The 19,071-nt window shown below is 39.1% G+C and overlaps 1 pseudogene; it reads left to right on the top strand.

Moving 5' to 3' along the window:
- LOC146929457 (uncharacterized) overlaps positions 1-15,797 on the top strand; it is a 31,856-nt pseudogene extending 16,059 nt beyond the window's left edge.
- The last annotated feature ends 3,274 nt before the right edge of the window (positions 15,798-19,071 follow it).

Here is a 19,071-nt window from a genome sequence, read left to right on the forward strand (position 1 = left end):
GGGCCGGGGATCTTGTCAATAGGAGGAGCAACTGATGGAGTCACTGTGGCAATAGGTGTAACCACCTTCTTTTGAAACAAGGGTGGACGGACTTTCCCGCTTCTCAGGGCTGTAATTTCTCCCGCAACATTATCAACTGCAGTTGGGGATACCAGAGGCACTTCCACTCCATTCTCAATCATGGTTGCATTGTACTTGTATGGGATTGCTTTTGTAGAGGCGTAAGGTACAGGACCGGGTAACCTGATCACCAAAGGTTCAACATTTCTTGTCTGAGATACCGTTTCAACAGGAGAATCATGAAACACTGGCACAATCACGCATACATCACTGACAATCAAGTGTTTGTCATCCATCATACTCTGGATATCATCTTGCACCACACAACAGCCCATAGGGTTTTGCAGACATTCTGAACAAGAAGCATGATCGTGACCGAACAAAGAAGCCTGGCAAAGTTTGACATGTAGCGGTACCAAGGGGGTCACAACATTACGGACATTCAATGTGGGATCCTCTTGAGGAACAGGGACTCTTTCAAAAGCTTCGATCATGTTAACAGCAGCATGGTTTGGAAGTGGATTGTCAAGAACATGAGGAACATTGTTTTCAAAAGTCAACCGTCCTTTTTCTATCAGGTCTTTCACAATATATTTCAGAGCATAGCAACCTTCAACATCGTGGCCTTGAGCGCCCCGATGGAATTCACATGTGAGATCTTGTCGGAACCTGGGAGGCAAAGGATTAGGCGGATGCTTGCCTGGTCTGGTGACGCAGTGTCCCTTTGCAAGTAGAGTTGGGAGCAGCTCAGCATACCGCATTGGTATTGGTGGAAAAGAAGGTTTGGGTCGGGGACCCTGTTGTTGCTGCTGTTGTTGAGCAGGAGGCTGGTGTTGCACCTGTTGAGCAATGGCATTAACGGGCACTAGTGGTTGACCCGGTGGCAGAGGATATTGCTGATAGAATGGCGGGAAGAAGGGATGTTGAGAGTATTGCATGTATTGATAGGGCAGAGGTAATTGTGTAGCAGCTGCAGATGGGTTACCAGATACCATCCCTACTTCGGATTCTTTCCTCTTTTGGTGGCCATTACCGTACTTCTTCGGTGCATTGGTTGAAGATTCACCCTTCTCAAGAACGATGATACCTTCTCTGACAGCCTCCTCTAGACGAGTTCCCATAGTAACCATGTCGGAGAAGTTGTTTGGAGCAGAGACTATCATTCTTTCCTTATATTCCTTCTTCAGAGTCTTCAGGAATGTCTGTGTTAATTCTTCCTCATCAAGTCGAGGAGAAACCCGGGCAGCTGCCCCTCTCCATCTCTGGGCATATTCGCGGAAAGTTTCATCTGATTTCTGAGACAAAGACTTAAGAGAGTCTCTATTTAGCCTCAGACGGGTATTAAACTCATAGTGACTTTCAAAAGCAGCAGCAAGTTTCTCAAAAGTGTGGATATTGTCTTTGCTCAATCCAGTGTACCAGTCTGCCGCATCTTCTGCTAGGCTATCTTGGAAGCAGTGTATCATCAGTGCATCATTATCTGCATAATTGGCCATCTTTCGGACGTACCGAATGACATGGCTATGGGGACAGGAAGATCCATTGTACTTGTCAAAATCTGGCACCTTAAACTTCTTAGGAACCTCAAATCGGGATACCAAGCACAGATCACGAGCCTTAGCAGAGACATTGTTTCCACGGCTAGCCTTGACCTCACGGAGTTCTCCAGCCAACTCTTTTAACTGTCTTTTCATAGCTTCCATTGCAGGATCTTGTCCACGCGGAGTATCGACATCAATCAACTGTTGCACAGTGTGGACAATAGGATCGATAACAATGGTAGTCACCTGAGGCATAGCAGTGGATACGGGAATCTGTCCTTGACCAGCAAAACCAGAGACACCAGCAGCAGCATTAGGAGAATAGTAAGCGGAGAGCCCATAAGGACGCCCGTTGGGCATGACAAACCGAGGATCGGTAGCCACAGTAGACAGTGGGATAGATGGAATTGCTTCAGTAGAAACTGGAACAGATGTGGCTGGTTGTTCCTGTGCAGCCATCATGGTAGACATAGCGTCATGAGCCTTAGCCAAGTCTTCTTTCATAGCAGCCAATTCGGCACGGAGCTGAGCATTTTCTTCTTCAAAGTTAGCCATAATTCTTCTCTTGTGAAATCTTGTTTGATGAATTCTGTCTGGTTGGTAAACCTTGTGAACACGAGCCACTTTTCAGACTGCAGCGGACAAAACCAGGAGGCAATGAGCACGAGAGAAGTTTTTTGTGACCAATGAATGCATATGATGCATGAGATGTGTAAATGCATATGCAAAAAGACTCTTTTTTTGTGTTATCGAAGGGTTTTTAGACAAACTAGAAACTTGTAAACATTACTAAACAATAATTAACATAAACGGGAAGCAAACAACCAACATATAGTTTTACAAGACGATTCCCTTTGAAATGCTAAGCCAAGGGATAGACTTTGAAATGTAAAACAACATAAACAACTTGGAAATAACAACAGGAAATGAGAATCCTCAATCATAGGAAGTGGAAGCATCATCCTCAGAATCAGACTCATAGCTGCAGTATCGTGCATAGAAGTCACGGGCACCCCTAGCCCTCTTGGAGTCTCTCATAAGCAACCTATCTTTCTCTTCGATCTCTCTCCTAGCCTTAGCTAACTCTTTCTTCAGTGTCAAGACCTCATGAGTCTGCTGCTCATCCTTTCCATCCAAAGTCATGATCAAGTTTTCAGCCTCATAATATCTAGCCCTCCACTGATGCTTCTCCCGACTCTCCATGGCTAGATGCTCCTGATACATCTCCTGGGTAGGTGGGAGTAGAGGCAAAGGCATGGTAGGAACATATGCAGACACATATCTCATAGAGGAGTAAGGCATACCAATCTCCTCAGCTTGGTTTATCACCCACTGTGTATAGGCCTCATGAGCAACACCGGACCTTACACCCATGTGCTTCACCTCTTTCTTCCGAAGCTTGGACCAAGCATCCATGAAATCCTCTCTTATTCCTGTAGGAGCATTGGAGTAGTGAAAGAAGTAAGGAGATGTAGCAAGATTGATGGGTTTTTCTTTCATCAGGAAACCAAATTGTCGCAAAGCGAGCTCCGGGTTATAGTTGATTCCACCCCGGGTACCAAGAAGAGGTACATTAAGAAACTTTCCACCACCAAAGATAATTTCCTTAACTCTAGAAGCTGGAGTGAGCCAAACCACTTCATTAGGAGTGAGAGCCATAATCCTCTGTGAAATAGACCAGTTCTCTGGATTGTCGTGGAAAGACTTCGGAAGGTGCGAAATAAACCACCTATAGAGGAGAGGCACACAACAAAGAATGTATCCGCGACCCTTGCCGGAACGATCGTGAATAGCATGGTAAGTGTCAGCTAGCAAGGTAGGGACCGAATTCTTGGAGTGGAAGATCATAATAGCATTCATGTCCACGAAGTCATCAAGATTCGGAAAGAGAATAAGCCCGTAGATGAGAAGTGCAAGAATAGCCTCAAAAGTGTCCTGACAAGTGGTATTGAGGTTGGCTTTCCCAAAAAGATACTCTGAAGTGAACCCTCGGATACGTGCCTTAGTGACAAGATTCTTGGAGACATCGGTGGTCTTGAGATAGAGATCTTTAGCAATAACCAATGGAGTAAGAGGATGCTCAAGTCCTGAGAAAGGTACCCCCTTAGCAATAGATAGACCCATCAGGGAAGAATAAGCCTCTAGAGTAGGCACCAGCTGAAAGTCCGGAAAAGTGAAGCACCGATAGTCCCGATCATAGAATTGCACTAGAGTGTGCACAAGCTTCTCATCCACATTAGTCTGGAGAATAGTAAGTAAAGCCCCGTAACAATGTCGGAAACCAGTCGGATCCTCAACCTTGAGTGCCAAACCTCTCAAACTAGCCAAATCCACTTCCTTGAACTTGTAGGACTTAGTCTTCTTCATTCCTACAATGTTTACAAATTCAACTTGTCTAAGCCCTTCGATAACAATGCATGGAAAAAGTTTATGCATGTATGCATGTATGCATGACTGCATGATTATGTTCAAGTTCGGAGAAAACATGGTGGGTTGAAGTTCAAAGTCGAGGAGTCATGGGCGGACACGGTGTCCGGTGAATCTAGGGCTTTAGGAAATAGTAACCGGGTTCTAAAAAAGGTTCCCAAGTTGCAACCTCTCCGACGTATATCATGGTGTCACGAGACAACACTCGCTCCATGATTATCCGTGGAAGGTCTAGCTTGAGTGTAGTATCGCGTGACGACTAAAACTCGAGACAACACTCGGTCTAGCCTCCGCACTACATCCTAGAAAATGGCCATGGATGGGTTTGGTTATCTACGGTTCATAGCGTCATAGAACAATTAGAAGTAAAGTGCCTAAACGCGACAACACGCGCCGACAACATCACCCCCAAAATGCCTCAGCTATGTGGGATTGATCGCATAATCCAAAGCACGAGGCAACCCCCGGAATGAATTGTCGATTATATCCCTCCTAAATCCTAAGTTCACTCAGCCCGGGTGCAGGACTTTTGATATTCTCACCCCACACGTTTGCAAGAAATTAAACATTTATTCACATAGAAAAGCAAGTAAAAGAAACAAGTAAAAAGAGCGCAAGCGTGGAAATAAAGACTAGGCGTAACTCTCGAATCTCCCCAGTGAAGTCGCCAGCTGTTTTATCTTGGTTTTCGGGTGTCAAACATTGATTATGTTTGAACCTTTTAAACCGGTGATATCTTATTTTTTCTTGGAAAGGGAAAAAGTAAGCAAAACCCTTGAGAATCGAGGTCCGGGAGTTGTTTTCGCTACGGGAAGGTGTTAGGCACCCATAACAACTATAGTATCCTATAGGAACCGTCTTTAATTTCTACGCGCGCGCTTTATTTTTAAATGCTATTTTGAAAGTGTTATTAAGCCTAAAGGTATTCTAAGTGAAGAATTGGAGGGAGAAGAATGTGTTTGAATTTTTATTTTATTTGAATTGAAGGAATTTTGTTCCTTGCCTACGTACCCGTTTAAGGGATCAAATCCACCGTAGTTCTCTTCCAAAAATGTTTTTGTTTTTGTTGGTTGATTTTAAGTTTGAAAAAAATGGAATTTTGAAGAATGAGAGAGAGAGGCCTCAAGGGCATGAGATTATGAAAAAAGTGAGGTGGAATTAGTCAATTGCAAAATGTGGCCTAAGTATGATTAAAATTCTTTAAGGTTTTTATTTAAGAAAAGAAAAAGGAAAATTCAATGGGATTTTGATCCCAAGGTTTATTAAGAAAAACATTTGAGTGATGTTATTCATATTTTTTGGAAAAAAGAGATTTTTCCTAAGCGTAAATCCTAAGCATTCATCTAAACATACAATCCTAAACATACATCTAAACATGCATATTCTAGCTATGTACCTAAAGTGATGTGTGTGCATGTGTCGGTGCTTGTGTCGGTGTACATCATTAGAGTCCATTGTCCTTTACATCATTGGCCTAGATACATTCTATGGTCTTGCAAGAAATTAAAAGACATAAGGGAAAAAAAATATTACAAAATTCCTAAGTGTTACATTCTAATTTTTGGTGAAACTTAAAGTATGGAAAAATAAAAGGATGAAGATGTGAGATGGGAGATGAAATGCTTATGATGTATGAAATACAATAGAGGAAATTGTTAGTGATATAAGGCATAGAGAGATAGAGATATAGGTAAGTAAAATGGCACTAACAAAGTAGCAAAACTTAGCACAAAAAGTAGTAAAATATGCCTAAAAATTCACCAAAATAGCAAGGCAAACATATGACCCATAATCCTCATATCATGACCACTTTACTAAGTTTTTTAGTTCAGTTTTCAACACAAGAATTGTGTGGAAATATCAAGCCAAGCCTTATAGCTTATTTTAGGCATATTTTGCACTTTATCTTCACAAAAATACTATCATTACTTGCAAAACAAGGAATTGACAAGCCCCATTCACAAACAGTAACACAAAGATGCAAATTAGTGACAAGCACATCACAAGGTTACACAACAAGCACATGCATCAATTGGACACAAAATCATGCCAAAACGTAGCAAAAACTTGCAAGAATTTAACAAGGAAGACATCCAAAACACAAGTTACATCACACATATATCTTTTATCAATTTTAACATGTAAAATACTCAAAAATATCAAGAAACACACTAAAGGTTTTGGAGTCGAAAGAGGTGTAGAGAGCAAAAACAACGCACGACATAGCAAGAAAACAAGACAGGGCAGTGATCTGCGCAAAAGTCCAAGCCTAGGCCCTAGAGAATATGGATCTGGATCATCCAAACGCATCTGGAGTGTTTGATTGATCCAGTCCAGCGAAACCCTAGATCTAACAGTCCCAAAGCAGGAGAACAAGCAGCTATGGTGTACGTGTGCACATGAGAACATAGGGAGATATATAAGCAAAACGTGTGAAGAAGACACCACAATCCTCACTCGTTTCTCTCTCTAAACATTCTAGAGGGAGAGAGTCTGCAAATGACTCTCCTCTCCGACCTAATTCTGATCGTCTTCAACCTTTCTCCGACGCGGTGGCCGGCGGCGGCGCCGCCGCGTCGGAGCTTCAAACCACTCTGAATTAAAACCTAATTACATGTTCTTGGAGCTCTTCCTCTCCTCTTTTTGGTTCCAACATTAGTTTTCCAAAAGGATCCTTGAATCAACGTAGATCGGAAGAAATTTTTACGGTTTTCAAAGATTTTTTTAGATCTTAAACTTTTTCAAAACAAACTTCCTTAAGATTCACCGATCTACATTGTTTCGTCGGTTGGAGGTACTCACGCGCCTTCGTTGATGCTTTTTGAAAGAAATATGAGAAGGTTTGTGACGTTACCTGAGTTTTATCGGAGATTCGTACAAAGATTTTCTCTGGAAAACCTCGTGACTGCTTCTAACTCTTCTGGAATTTGATTTGTTGTTCCTGGAAACTGAAAATGATTCGGTGAGTTCCTTCTTCTTCTTCGATCCAGTTCTGGCTTCGATTCCTCTTCTTCTCCGTCTTTCCCAAATCCTTCGTGATCGCGTTGGATTTGTCACAATTTGTGATGAATCTACGCTAGAATTGTGAGGGTGACGATTCGGTGATGATGATTCTCTATGGAATCTCTGAGAATCTTTGAAATTTGAAACGATCTTGTGAATTTGTTGTTGGATTCAATCTGTTTGTGGTGAAACTGACACGGATTTGTGAAGAATTGAGCTTGATTTGAGTTCAAGAAATTCGGTTAGGGTTTGAAAGGGGATGAACATTCATAGTGTTCATGTGGTTTCTGGAATTTTCTGGTGTTTGATGTGTTTTTGTGAAGTGAGAGAAACTGAAGTGTGTTTCTGGTGATTTTTTGATGAGTTGGCGTGAAGTAAATGGATCTCTGACACATGGGATGAGTTGGCTGGTATTTATAGGCCAGCTTGTGGCTTGTGATCCAATAAGCTTTTGACACCTGTGCTGGACTGATGACTTGGACATGGACCTTTCTGCAATTTTAAAAACTAAAGGACCAATCTGTAAATTTAAAAAAGACTAATCTGCAATTAAAAAAAATAAAAAAAAAATTCGAAATACTAAAAAGAGGACTTAAAAATAAAATTTGAATCAAAAAAGGACTTGGACACAATTTTGGGAGTTTTGAGGACTTAAAAGACAAATAAAAATAAAATTGGACTAAAAATGGTAATTTGACTAAACGTAAAGTGAAACGATTAAAAATGACAAAACGGACTAAAACGAACCAATGGCTTAAATGAGGTACTTTAAAGTAACCTCTCTCTACCAAAATTTCGTGTGAAATGACCAAAATGCCCCTGGGGCTAAAACGACTAAAAATGACTCAGATGAAAAAAAAAATTTAAAATGGATTTTTTAACAAGGGATTAAAGCAAGAGTTTACAAACAAAATTAAAAGACTCAGAGACAATTTTAAGAGTTTAAACAGAGTTTTGACACATGAAAAGACTAAAATGCCCCTAGGGGCAAAACTGACTCAAAATGACCTCAAATGCAATTTTTGAAATGGATTTTGACATAGAATCGAAATGAAGACTTATTCAAACTATTTGAAAGGACTCAAGCAAAATTTTTAAAGACTGAAGGAAATTTTAACATAGGAAATGACTAAAATACCCTTTTTCATGAATTTTGCAAGTAATATTGAAATAAAAATGCAGAGAAAGAAGTAATTGATCAGAGACAGTTCAAATGACTTAAAATGCAAGAAAAGAAGAATTGAGTTAGTATTTTTAGGTCCAAAATTAGGGTATAACAAAGGGATCTATACCTAATGGCCCAAATTGGCTTTACAAAGGATAAATAACAAACATATCAGGGTAGGCTAAAAAAGGCTCAAGGTACCAAGCACTTTGCCTTAGTGTGTACAAAACAAGACCAATCAACAAATAGAGAAATATTGCAAGTTCTAGAAACAGCAGTTGCATGGAACACTCATATATGTAAAGTTGGAAAAATAAAATTTAGGCTATGGACCTTACAAGTTGAGTTATCTGGGAGTTGTGGCTACCTAATTCCTTTTGCCGTACACTTCCCTTTAAATCATTTAGGCATCATGCTTCTCTGAACTTTTTGAGATATCATTGGCATAGAACTGTTATGAGACTGATAAATTTCCAAAAACAAACAGATTCATTAATAATAAACAAAGGAAAACTTTACAAATAGGGGATAGAAATTAAACAACTGACACAACAACACAATGTTCGACACAAACCAAAAGTACATGGGAAACCTAATGAAATCAGTCTTAAAGCATGTTGTGAATGCATCAAGGAAGGATTGAAAATCTTCTTTGTACCTGAAGGTGCTAAGTTTGAAACTGTAGTTCAGTCAGAACCTGAAGCTTCCAGCTCTAAGGCTAAGATTACTTCAAAGCCAAAGAACTATAAGCCAAAGGCAATGATAAAATCTGATTCTAAGACTTCAAAAATCAAGATTCTGAAGAGGATAGAACTTATTCCTCAGAGTCTGTTGAAACCTGAATCTGAGGTCCTCAAGTCTAAGCTTCAGAAGAACAGAACAGTTATTGCTCTTGGGGAATAAAAACCAAAAGGTGTTAAACCTAAGGTAATGATTAATCAGAAGTTACCAAACTTACAACACAAGGTACAAGAAGTGAAGAGTAAAACTTCTAGTACTAACCTCAAAGGACCCATAAAATAATGGGTACCTAATTCTGAAATTGTCAATGCTACAGATATGTCTGAGAGCAAAGGAAAAGCAAAAATCATGGTACCTAGACAGCGGTTGCCCAAGGCATATGACAGGAGATGAGTCTATGTTCCTCACCCTCACAATGAAAAAAGGAGGAAATGTGAAGTTTGGAGGCAACCAGTCTGGCAAGATCATTGGTACAGGAACTATTGGTAACTCCTCTATCTCAATTAATAATGTGTGGTTGGTAGATGGTCTTGAACATAACCTTTTAAGTATCAGTCTGTTTTGTGATAATGGTTATGATGTGATGTTTGAAAAGACCAACTGCACAGTAATCAACAAAGATAACAAGTCCATAGTATTCAAGGGAAAGAGGATGGAAAATGTCTATAAAATTAACTTCTCTGAACTGGTTGATCAGAAGGTAATTTGTCTTCTGTCAGTGAATGATAAGAAATATGTGGCACATAAGGTTGGGACATGCTAACTGGAGATTAATCTCTAAACTTAGTAAGTTACAATTTGTCAAAGGCCTACCAGACATTGACTATCAACCAGATGCACTTTGTGGTGCATGCCAGAAAGGGAAGATTGTGAAATCATCTTTTAAAACAAAAGACATTGTCTCAACCTCCAGACCCTTAGAATTACTTCATATTGATTTATTTGGACAATTTAGCCACTGCATCCTTAAATGGAAGTAAATATGGATTAGTTATTGTTGATGATTACAGCAGATGGACTTGGGTAAAATTCCTGAAAAGTAAGGATAATGTTTATGATGTATTCAGTAACTTCTGCACTCAAATACAGTCTGAAAAAGAAATGAAGATTTTAAAAGTAAGAAGTGATCATGGTGGAGAGTTTGAAAATGAGCCAAACCTCTGCATAAGAACCAAATAGCTATGCAGGAAGAGATTAATCAGTTTCAAAAAATGATGTGTGGGATCTGGTACCCAAACCTCAGCATAAGAACATTATTTGAACAAAATGGGTGTTCAGAAACAAGTTGAATGAACAAGGTGAATTAGCTTAAAACAAAGCAAGACTTGTTGCACAAGGTTACAGTCAACAAGAAGGCATTGATTATACTGAAACATTTGCTCCAGTTGCAAGATTGAAAGCAATCAGGTTACTTCTATCCTATGCAGTAAATCATGGCATAATATTATATCAAATGGATGTCAAGAGTGCATTTCTAAATAGAGTCATTAAAGAAGAGGTGTTTGTCAAGCAACCTCCTGGTTTTGAGGATCTTAAGCATCCTGACCATGTTTATAAACTTAAGAAATCACTATATGGCTTGAAACAAGCTCCCAGAGCTTGGTATGATAGACTAAGTAATTTTTTGATAAAAAATGATTTTAAAAGAGGTCAGGTTGACACAACACTCTTCAAGAGGACTCTTGAGAAAGACATTCTTGTTATGCAGATATATGTTGATGATATAATATTTGGTTCTACTAATGCATCTCTTTGCAAGGAATTTTCTAAGTTAATGCAGGATGAATTTGAAATGAGCATGATAGGAGAGTTGAAGTTCTTCCTTGGAATTCAAATCAATCAAAGCAAAAATGGAGTATATGTTCATCAAACAAAGTATACTAAGGAGCTTCTGAAGAAGTTCAAGCTGGAAGATTGTAAAGTGATGAACACTCCAATGCATCCAACCTGCACCTTAAGCAAAGAAGATACTGGATCAATAGTAGACCAGAAGCTGTATAGAGGTATGATTGGTTCTTTGTTATACCTCACTGCATCTAGGCCGGATATTTTATTCAGTGTATGCTTGTGTGCAAGATTCCAATCAGATCCTAGAGAATCTCATTTAAATACTATTAAGAGAATCTTCAGGTATTTGAAAGGAACAACTAGTCTTGGACTCCTTTATAGGAAATCCTTAGATTATCAGTTGGTTGGATTCTGTGATGCTGATAATGCTGGTGACAGGATTGAAAGAAAATCAACCAGTGGCAATTGCCAGTTCCTGGGGGACAATCTGATATCCTGGGCTAGCAAACGACAGGCAACTATTGCTATGTCTACAGCAGAAGCAGAATACATCTCTGCTGCAAGCTGTTGTACACAACTACTTTGGATGAAACATCAGTTAGAAGTATATCAGATTGATTGTAACACCCACACTAAACGTGTCTAGAAAGTTTAGCATGTGCATTAACTTTAGTACTGGATACATTAAAATTTACAACAATAAAACTTCGAATAATTATCTTATACAACAGTAAGCGTTCGTACAATAATGATACAACTCAACTTTTCTAAAATATAGTAAATGCGTCCTTGAATATCCATATCATCCTGCAGCGGGTACGAACGATCACTTGCTGAAATATCCATTCGGCTACTAGCTTGCTAAACCAACCTGTTTATCTGAAACAAATAAGGATTAGGATGAGACATAATGTCTCAGTGAGTTCTACCTAATCCTAGGCTATAGGTAACCTCTGGGAAAACCTATGGTCACCACGTGTCTACAATATAGTCTGACGGTTGATTATACGTGTGTGGTCATGCTTTCCTAGACGGTCGTGCATACTAGACCCGTCACAGGTTCTTCTTAACTTGCTATATGCCTTGCTATCTCTATACGTGTCATGGCGTTCAAGGGGAATCTAAGACCGCTATGCCAAGATACGCTCTACGCATCGAGGCCTACACATACCATAATCATGACACGATTCTAAGCCGGACGATTAGGGAAAACCTAAGATCATCGTCGACATAACTTTCTTTACTTGCTCTACTTGCATAAATACGTTGTATCTAACAACATATCATATCTTATCATACTTAGGAATTTCTGCTATCATACTAGTTCTTAACGATCTATGTCAAGGCTGTATGACATAACATATACATGTCTAACATTATGCATAGTCAGATTCATTCATTAGGTTAGCATTGAACAAATAAACATTATCTGAGTTCATTTTACGGAGAGACCCGGGGTGGAGTAAACCCGAGCACAATCCCTATCTAACCGATGGAAACCTATCTAAGGTATAACCAACGGAACTCCTGCAGTGACGTGCGGACCCCTTAGGCTAATCCCGTTTCACCTAGTGGAAACCCGTTGAGCCCAACCTAGTGTGGATCACAAGAGACATGACAACTACATCTTGTTTAAACTTTCTTTGTGAATAGATAGCTAATCGCTTCACAACTTTATTAAAGTCTTAGTCTATACATGCATGAAGGTTAAATCTATACATGCTATCTCTTTTACCTCGGATCCTTAAACGATCCCACTAGAGGTAAACTATATGCATTGCTCATCTTACTATGTGAAGAGATTAATTAATCAAATCACGTCTTGCCATACTTGCATGGTCACTCTAGTTCATATGCGAAGAGAATACTCTAAATCGCTTCACGTCTTAATATACATAATGCTCATGGGTAGCATTCTAGTTCTTGACAAGCTATTCTAGTTCTTGACAAGCTATGTCAAGGCTCTACATTCATTCCCTTGCTTAGTTCATTGCTACCCGAGTAACTCGGCTTAAACTCTCTTGTGCCATTCTTGATGCATTTGTTAATTTGGCCATGATTTTCATTTCAAGAATCGTTTGATGTTTTGTGCATGGCTTAGATGTTGTTTTGGGGTTATAAAGTTGTAAAACGATGAAAGAAAGGCATCGGAATGCACCACCGGCCCTAATAGGAGCCAACAAGCCAAAAACTTGCCGGCTGGACATAAGCATTTCGCCATAAGCGAAATTCATCTGGGTTGGTTCTGTAAATTTCGCTATAAGCGAAATTATTTCGCTTATAGCGAGTTTCTTCGGGTCTGTGGTGCAAAATTTGCAATTTTGACCCAAACCTCTTCCAAATCGATCCTGCAATGCACCATATACATCCAGCAACATATAGAGACATTTATAAACATATTTCATGGCAATTTAACATCTAATCAACAAGAATTGGCCCAAAGGGACCCTAGGGTTCTAAACCCCTAATTAACACAAATCCATGCATTCTCACAAGAATTTACACATCCCAAAGGTAGGAAACTATCTATAGAACTCACCTATGATTCTTGAAACATGCTTCAAGTTCCAAACTTCCAAAGATCAAACCTTAACTCTTTCTTCATCCATGATCCTTAGCTTAACAATCAATCCAAGCTTCTAGTTGTTTCTTGAAGGAGAAGGAGAAGATCATGATGCTTGCTACATCCCCAACCAAAGGATCCTTGAGAGAGTTTACGAATTTGAGAGGGAGAGGGGCGATGGGTTCTAGAGAGAAGGAGGAGAAAACTCTTTCTCTCAACCCTAGAGAGAGAAAGTGAAATGGAAAATGAATATTTTGTGCCCAAACACACTTATATACTCCTCGCGTGCAAAAGTACTTAAATGCCCTTCATCTTGAACACGTTTAATCCGACACTGACACTTAACCCGTATTAAGATGACATCACATAATAAACATTTCCGTCATACTTACTTTCCATAACATTAATCCTCTGGCACAATCGACTGGTAATATTCTGATACTGACAAGCGGGATATTACATTAATGCTAACAGTATTCTGATTTATTATGATAATACTGCTGTTATTTGCTTGTCAAAGAATCCTATTCTACATTCAAGAGCCAAGCATATTGAAATCAAACACCACTTTATTAGAGACTATGTTCAAAAAGGAATTTTAGATATACAATTCATTGATACTGAACATCAATGGGCTGATATATTTACTAAGCCTTTAACTGTGGAAAGATTTGATTTTATAAAGAAAAATTTGAACATGCACTTTGTGTCTGATTAAATTTGCTTGCTCCTGAATAGGAATTTAGGTCCCGAAGTTGTTCAGAAGCTATGGTCCATCAGAAGCTCTTTATTGAGGTTCTGAGGAAAATGTGCGTCTGAAGATGACATCAACATCTGAACTCCAGAAGCTGGGTTTTGTGCTCCTGAATAGCAGAGTTAGTGGAAACGTTGGAAGTTACTTTTTAGTAACACCTGTCCCACTAAATTGGAAGTTAATGTGAGAAACTCTGACGTGGCTTATGTGTACTGGTGTATAACGTAAAAGGGGAATGATGATTTTAAGCTTTGAATACACTATCTCGCGCCCCCTATGTCATTAATGTTGTGTTTGTTTGTGTCCCCTACTGAATTGCAAACATTTTACTCAAAACACTTAGACAAATCACACACAAATCACTTCACAACCTACACTATCCTCTTTTCACTCTGTTCTCTGCGAAGCAAGTTCATTCTCTTCAATCAAAACCTAGAACCCTAAACCTTCAATCTCAACAATGGCATCCTCAAGCTTCGTTCCAAAATCAAATATGCAAGAAATAGTTCCAAAATCAACTACTCAAGAGGCTCCTGCTTATGAAATCAGGGGAAGAACTATGTCTTTGAAAGAATGAGAACTCAACATTCAGACTGAGAATCCTGTAGATTTCATCTCTCTGGCATATCATGGTTGTGACATCAGAAGCTACTACGAAGCTCAAGGTCTGATGGATTACTTCACTATGTTGAATGGTCCAACGTACACGAACCTTGTTAGACATTTCCGGGTAAGAGCTCAAGTTTATGATCGCAAAGCTGCTCAGGCAGAAATGGATGAGAAAGTTCTGATTGATCCCACTCTTGATGGGAAATCAAGGAGATAAATGGGCTTGGAACCTTTCACGGTTACTGAAATTAGGTCAAGCATCATGGGTATTCATGTCTTCATCTCTCAGGAAGTTATTGCTTTTGTTCTCTGAAGACCATCAGGAGGAAGTTTCGCAGATGGTATAGAAAATAGCAAGAATAGTCCTTGGAATGAAGTTGTGAACAGGTCAATGTTCAACAGCAGGAAGAAAGGGGCTTACTGTGATCTGTCAATGGAAAAGAAGCTGCTCCTGAAGATATAAAATGAGAATCTCCTACCAAAAGGTGGTGGTGAAGATCAACCTTCTCTGGAGCACAGAGTATTCATTACTTCATCAACAAAGAGAGTGATAATGTGCCTAAGTACATCTTCAAGCACATAATCAAAGAGCTCAGGGAAAGTCAAAATAGCAACAGGTGCTGGATTCCTTATGGAAGATTAATTTCAGAGATTCTTCATCAAGGAGGAATTCTGAAAGTACTTAAGGAGCTCAACATTTTCACTGATGATCAGCTTGGTACTGAAACATGCAAAGTGATCAATGGGCAAACACTCAGGAAGATCAAGCTAATAGGAAAGGGAGTTTTTAAGAAGCTTAGTACAGATCTGAAAGAGTCAGATGTTGTATCTGCTCTAATGGATGGGTTTCCTCCAATCTGCAAGCAAGATCCTCTTGATGTTCAGATGAACTACATCATGGATCATTTTCAGAAAACTGGCAAGACAATCAGGCTGTGTGATGTTCCAGACACCATGTATGGTGGTGCCTTGCCTCTGGCCAAGAGCAGGAAGACCAAAAGGAAAGCTCTCACAAAGGAAGAGTATCTGGATGATGCTCCTGAAGAGCCTAAGAAGAAGAAGGCCAAGAAAGTTCAGAAGGAGAAGGCTTCTGGTAAAGTGAATGAAGTTGGTCATGGAGTACCAACTATTCAAGAAGAAGTTTAGGACTTGGATACGGATACAGTTCTGAACAAGAGAACCAGAAATGGTAAAGCTGCTGCAACTTCACAGTCTGCTCCTGATTAACCTTCTATCCCAAAGAAGAAGAGAAAGCAAGCTATCAGGAAATTGAAGGTAGCAGACTATGTGATGGAAGAAGAGGATCAAATTGCAGCTGCTACTGATCTTGTCGCAAGAGAAGTGAAGAAGAAGAAGACTGAAGATGTTGTTGCACTTGAAAAGATAAGGGAACTTGCAAAAGGAATTGAAGTCCCTATATCAAGCATAGCAAGGGAAGATGTTGGAGTCAGTGCACAACAAGTTGTTAAAGCTACTGAAGAAGTACATAATTTGGTGACTTCAGAAGCTAGAAGTTTGCTGATGATTGATGATAAGAAGGCTGCTAAAGAAGTTTAGGAGAATGAAGCTGCTAGTTCAGGAGCTGCTGCTCCAGAAGCTGATAAAGGTAATCCTGATTCTCCACACATTGATAATGTTATAGTAGTAGAATCTGATTCAACCTCCACATCCTCTCAATCAACCTCCTCAACATCCTCTTCAGACATGGACGATGTTCCTTTGAACAAAGTCTATGAAAATCTACATAAAGCTTTATCCCCATCATCATCCACCGAACTCCACAAAAGCCTGCTGATAACACCCCCCATGAACCCATAAATTCAAATATTGATGAAAGGATTATTGGTCTGTCTTAAATGAAAGCAGACTTTTGCAATAGACTACCTGTTAACCATCCTCTCAAACCACCTATGATTGAACCTTTAAGCTTTGTTCCTGCTGATGCAGAGTTAATAGGTGAACAAGTAGATTATGAGTCTGTAAACATCAACGTGTCTTCATCATCTCATCCCTCCTCAACCAACCAATCTTCAGAAACATCTGTCTTAGAGAATTTGGTGAGTCACTACTCAGGTGAACTGCCAGGTGTTGAGTCTAACTTAGAGATAGCCTCTGAAGTAGCTTCTGGTGAAGTTGCTTTAGAAAGCCCCCAACAACATGCACCAAACCTACAAATGGCCTTAACAACCTGCCCTAATATCTCTACCTTTGAACATGTTGTTCCTAAACTTTCTGTTCCTGAACAACTTGTTCCTGATCAAGCTGTGTCTCTTTCTATTCCTGAAACCGTCAGTGAATCTGATTTTATGATCATATCAAAAGCTTCTAATGTTGAGGTTGAGCAATCAAACTCTTTCTCTATTATGATTGTAAACTTTGTTCCTGATCAACCCTCTGAAACCAGCATTCAAACTCCAACCTCCACAAATGACCAACCTTCATCATCAAGCTTAGTCATTCAACCTTGTGCTCCTGACAAAACCAATGTCCTTTCTCCACCCACATTGTTTCTAGATTCTACTATTTTAGCAGATGTGTGTGAGAACATATTTCAGGAGCTCAACAAGCTGATTCAAGCTATGAATGATCTGATTCATGAAGAAAGTTATAAGAAGCAGTGGCAGAGATTAAAATAGAGAGTAAACTACATCTTGACTGAGCTTCAGAGAACGTGTCTTGATGCTCAAGACTCTGCTCAACAAAAGCTTCAAGATTGGCTGAAAGGAGTTGGTAAAAATCTTCAAGAAGTTAAAGTGCTAAGAACTTGGGTGCAAAGTCCTCTATGCTTAAGAGAAAGGAATGCAACTGATTTCATTCCTACTGGCGTGCACCCCAAGGAATTGGACTTAACATGGTTAAACAAGGTTAACTTCAAATCAGCCTCTACTAGTTTGGATTTGTTGCAAAGGAATGCTGACTTGGAAAGAGAAAACAAGAAGCTGAAGAAAGAACTTCTGGAACAGAAATTGCTTTTGCTTGAATACAAGTCATCCACAGAAGCTAAATTGGAAGAAGCAAGAGTAAGGGAAGAGAACTTGATCAGGAGCAATGAGGATTTCAAGAGAGAAATGAAGCAATAGCTAGAAGAGACAAACAAGATGCTGAAACAGATGATGGACATGTTTAACAAACAAGCCAACCATTAGTTGCACACATTATCTTTTAGCTTGTTTAGTATTTCTCTTAAGTTTCTTTGTTTAACATCTTCTGAACTTATTGTGCTTCTGACTTCAATTTTGCATCTGATCAATCATTTTGCTTCTGAACAAGTTTTTGCGCTACTGATCTAATATTTTGCTTCTGAACCAAGTTTTTTTGCGTTATTATGTTTATACCTTATTTATATAGAATTTTTCTCACTATCTTTTTCTTAACTCTTTCTTTTTGTCTTTAGTTTTTATACTTTTTGTTGATGACAAAAGGGGGACTAGATGTATAGTATATGTAGGCTCTGAGCCCCATTAATTTAATTTTAATCAAGTTAAATTAATAGGACCTTCTTCTTATCTCTTAGTCTATTAATGTGAGATTATTCTGAGTGATATTTTGTTCTTAATGATGAATTTAATTAACATGGATAGAACTCAGGGGGAGCTTACAAACCTCACACTCTAATAGTCAACTTGTTAATTAGATTAACAACAATTGCACATTTTAAATACTAATGTTTGTCATCATAAAAAAGGGGGAGATTGTTGGAACAAAATGTGTTTAACATTACCCTTTGAGAGTTTTGATGATAACAAGGTATTAAAAATTGTCAATTGGATATGCTAATATTTGTTCAAGTGTACAGGACCATAGACAAAAATTTGATATCTTAAATAGGTTCTGGAAGAACAAAAGAGAGCAATGGAATCAACAAAAAGGAAACTTGAAGCATCTAAAGAGAAGTGCTCCTGAAGTATAGTGCTCCTGAAGTGATGACGTCATCAGAAGCAAGTTCATTAGAAGCATCTCATCAGAAGCTGAAGATCACCAGAAGCTGAAGTTCATCAGGAGATGCAAGACTTAAAGCTTCAAAGGTTGTTCAATGGATTTAATCTCGTCTAAGCATTGCAGAAGACTGGAAGAGTTAAGCATCGAATAATTTGAAAGGATTTGAAAGCATTGGATGCTTGTTCTTTAAAGAGCGTTGACAAAGTACAAGTGTACGAAGTGTACAACCACTACCTCCACTACTCTGTTTTGTCTCTGCTACAAGACAAGAAAAACAGCTATGCTTGCAACGTTGTTCCTTCACAGTTGGAATGGATTAGAAATTGATCCTTCCTAGGACAATAATCATATCAGGCAAAAGATCATTGGTGATTGATCAAAGCTTCAAACGACTCTATTTTGATGTGTTGGCAATTCACAACGTCTCTTTCTCACCTCTATATAAAGGAGTGAAGACTTAGAGATTGGTAAGGACTCAATA

Source organism: Medicago sativa, chromosome 4, assembly GCF_051527215.1.
Source record: "Medicago sativa cultivar Bolivia chromosome 4, Bolivia_mono, whole genome shotgun sequence".
Classification (NCBI taxonomy): Eukaryota; Viridiplantae; Streptophyta; class Magnoliopsida; order Fabales; family Fabaceae; genus Medicago; species Medicago sativa.